General features: G+C 43.3%; 1 long non-coding RNA gene across 5 annotated transcripts; it reads left to right on the top strand.

Annotated features, from left to right (window-relative positions):
• The first annotated feature begins 436 nt into the window (after positions 1-436).
• On the top strand, positions 437-3,955 carry LOC119268638. Of its 5 annotated transcripts, none has more exons than XR_005133246.1 (5): positions 437-542; positions 1,067-1,190; positions 1,750-1,863; positions 2,429-2,624; positions 3,147-3,955. It is a non-coding gene; the product is annotated as an uncharacterized LOC119268638 (long non-coding RNA). The 5 variants fall into 5 exon arrangements; XR_005133245.1 differs by having other exon boundaries at positions 442-1,190; positions 3,147-3,255; positions 3,763-3,955; XR_005133244.1 differs by having other exon boundaries at positions 442-1,190; positions 3,147-3,255; positions 3,757-3,955.
• Positions 3,956-3,961: the final 6 nt, after the last annotated feature.

Genomic DNA, 3,961 nt, shown 5'->3' with positions numbered 1-3,961 from the left:
CTCAACCTGTCGACTCGAATCATTGGATGAGTCGAGCGACTTGATCGACTAGTCCCGACTAGTCTCGACTAGTCGCGGTTTTTGAGTCGAACGACTCGATCAACCTGTGATGGAAGAGGAGTTGGGCGTAGAAAACGGAGCAGAGAAGGATGGGGGAGGCGGAGAGGAAGGGGTGAAGGCAGAGAAGCCATGGAAGAGGAGCTGCAGCAAGGCCATTGCGGCTGTCGATTCGTTCCTGGAGGCTGGAAGGGGAGCAGGTGAGAGAGAGAGAGAAAGAAGAGAGTGGATGGACGGTGAAGATTAGAGAATATAGATGGTTCAGATTGAGCTAGGCAGGCTAGGGTTTCATTGGGCCTTATTGGGCTAATATTGCTTCTGGCCAATATTGAAGGAAGATTGGAGCGTCTGGAAACCTAGATCGAACAGTTCCACTCCCCTCCCCCGACCCAGCTCTCTTTTGCAGCAGCCGCTGCCGCTGGCTGGCTGCTCGTCCCCTTCTCCCCTGGTTGCTGCTGCTCATCCCTTGGTTGCTGCTACTGCAGGTCTGCCCCTCCCATCTCTTGCTGCTGCGGCTCCCCCCTTAGTTGCCGCTGGTCTGCTCCCTACTACTTAACTCACGTCGACTCATCGCATGTTGACTCGTCGACCATGAGTCACGACTAGTCACGACTAGTCTAGAGTCGCCCCCCCTGAGCGACTCGCCGACTCATCGACTCAAAAACCTTGGGTCTCAGCAGCCGCCCTCACCTCCCTCTCTCTCCAACCAGCCCCGCTCTCCTCTCGCATCACACAGGCGGCGGCTCAACATATGCTGCCGGGTGTGGCATATGTGGCATCTGTGTTGTGCTTCGGCCGGCTGGTTGTGTGTGATGTGTGCGGCTGGATGTGCGTCCGTGTTTATGTGTGTGGAGGAAGTCGATGGTTGCAGGCAGAGGAAGCTGCTGGTTGCTGGCAGAGGAGGATTATGATAGTTCCCTTGCTCTTTGCCAGAAAAATTGATATTTCTCTTGATTTGTTCTAGTCTGGATTAGTACAAAAGTGCACTGATATTTGCTTTGTGGTGCAGGAGTTTCAAGACAGCAGGTTTAGCAGGGATCAATTGCAACCTTCGTTTATCTTCTGTTATGTGAACCAATTTGTGATGGCTTCTAAAAGCACATGGCTGGTACAGAGCAATTTTTACATCAGAGGTATGTAATGACTCGACCCCTCACAGTAGTTGTTTTTTTATGTTACAATAGTTGTTACACCACTGGATGATCGATGAATTCAATCGATTTTCCTTTGTTTGCATTGTTTGTGTTCCTTTATTTTTTCTGAAAAATTGGTGCTACTTCCAATTACAGTTTGGATGATATGCACTGGAGTCTTTACACCAACTACGTTGTCTGTTTTATTATGTATTTGCATTATGTTTCAGCCAATCGGCCATACAAGCCCCTGTTTCAGTATATTTTTTCTGAAAAATTGTTGTCTAGCCAAGGATTGAAGCAAGAAATTTAATGTTGCTGACTACATATACCTAAACATGGTGGCTTCAACTTGGTTACAGTAATTCTTGGACATGATGCTGGAGTAACTCTTGAAGTTTATATTCTGCTCTTTCTTTAGTTATCAATTAGCATAATTGCATACACATGAATACATATACTAATGCACCTAGCAAAATAGAATTAGGAGGTGTATTTAGTGGAGTGGATTAATTGGTTTTGACGTCAATGTAATATACTGTATTCGTCGACTTCGCAGCCGTCGTTTCTGTCGACTTCGCCGCCGTCGACTTCGCCGCAAGACAATCTGCCATCGCCTCCGCCGACTTTGCCGTAAGATCATCAGCCGTCGCCTGAACGTACTTTGGCGCAGGTACTTATGAAGCATCTGATGGGTCTCATCTATATGTCAATTCATCAGTTTACTGTAGGAAATATAGCTCTTGCCCACAATAGACATTTTTTACATATATCTATATAATTCTGTCTTGCTGTGTGATCATGTAGATGTTGTAGGTATGCTAGGTGAGTACTAAGTGCTTGCAAGAGTAGATGAATTAGTACAGATCTTTGATACATGTAGTTTTTTGAGGCACAACTTTTACATGTCACTCACGTCCTAATTGAGAAGTAGTCTGTACTATTAATTTATTTCTAATGTGCTTCATGAAGTTTTTAGTAAGGGGAGGTGATATGCACCAGGTATGTGGTCGAGGAAGTGAACACCAGTTTCAGCTATGTAGTGTTGTGTGATGAATGAGAATGTTTCAGTCTATTATTAAGATAAATCTTGCTTACGCTTTTACTTCACATATATTGTTGCTTAACTCTTTTCCAAACTACATACTGTATGTGGATTTTTTTCCGGGGATAATGTATGTCGACTTCTGCGGACAAACTACATATATTCTGTATGAGCTCAAATAGGATGTCTACAGGAACCTGAAGGAAAGCGGCAACAAAAGCAAGATCCAAAGGCGCAGTCGTGCAAGGTCGAACCATCCATAAAGATCCTCTTCCTACAGCTATGACAACTGTGGCAAGACCTTTGTTAATGTGGCTGCCTTGAGGAAGCATGCTCATGTACATGGCGAGAGATGCAATATGTTTTTTCAGGAGCCTGGCTATTTGAAGGTACCTCTAGCAAATATTCATACCTCACGCCTTTACCAATGCATACACTAACCGGTGGTAATCTTTCGTGTTTATTAGCATTGACAAACTTTTCAGTGATTTCATGGTTTATTTTGACGGACCTTTCTCTATTGTGCATAGTTGATATTCATATATCCATCCATCCAATCCACTATGAGTGTTAATTGATTAATCCTGCACAACCAATAATTCAGTTAATTTAATCCTACTAGATATATACTCCATCCAATTCACTGTGAGAATTTTAAGAACCCATAGGCATCAAAGTCTTGGTCTTTTTTCCTATCCATGTGTAGGCACAAACAGTGCTCCAGCTCGGTCGGATTAGATATAAGTTTGGTCTCTGCCCGAGCTCCAACTGCTGCTTGGATTTCCTTTTTTTTCCTCTCATGCAACCGCAGATGCCATCTGACGCCTTTTCTTTTCGTGATTGAATGGTGCTAATAGATTTCATCATATGACTATTGTTTCTTGGTTAAGGGCCTGTTATATTTTTTTCAGCTTGACGATGCCGTGGTCGCCCCACCTATCAAATCCCCGCACACACGCAACAACTCAACTCTATGGTTTGTACACCACCACCGCTTGAGCAGCCCGGCGAACGATTTAGGTAATGTATCTGTATAATATAATCCTCCATTACCATGCACAAAGACTTCAATTTAATTTTAGATCAGTTTAGTTCAGCGTGGTGATGCTCAGCATAATAAGGTGTTGTGTTGTTATATTGAAATAAATGATTCAGCAGAGGTGAATGGTCTCTCTGACTGATGTTGCCAGTTGCATCACATACTTGCTAGCTTCCCAAATGCAGTAAGCAATGAGTAATTTCCAAATGTAGCAGTGAAGACACTCATTTTCAGAGCAGCTATACTCACATGTGCCCTGAACCATTTAATTGCTTTAATTCCTGAACAAATGTAGGTTGGTTCTCTTGCTTTTTACCATGGTAACTTTGTAAACATCAGAAGGCCTAAATTTGCAGCACACTCACTCGCTCAACAATGAGCACTGGAGTCTAAAGCTTTGCTATTGGCTGAAGAACATCAAGGTCTTCATTACATGATTATTAGTTTCTTAAATATTTGTATAACGTCAGAGTACTTTTTAGTTACAGATTTGGCAATACCCAGGACATTATTCTCCAGTCCAACTATTGGCTTTCAAGGTGGCAGTGTGAGACATTGTCGCTATCACAGGATCATGTGGCAACGTATTTGGTTTTTTGTTGAAATATGATGGAGATGGCTCTTTTGTAGTTAGATGTGACTGCCACTCTCATACCAAATACTTTGATGATGATACCTACTGGCGGG

The sequence above is a fragment of the Triticum dicoccoides genome, chromosome 3A, assembly GCF_002162155.2.
Source record: "Triticum dicoccoides isolate Atlit2015 ecotype Zavitan chromosome 3A, WEW_v2.0, whole genome shotgun sequence".
NCBI classification, from domain to species: domain Eukaryota; kingdom Viridiplantae; phylum Streptophyta; class Magnoliopsida; order Poales; family Poaceae; genus Triticum; species Triticum dicoccoides.
Note: the sequence above shows the minus strand (reverse complement) of the source record. Positions and strands in the feature narration are given on the sequence as shown.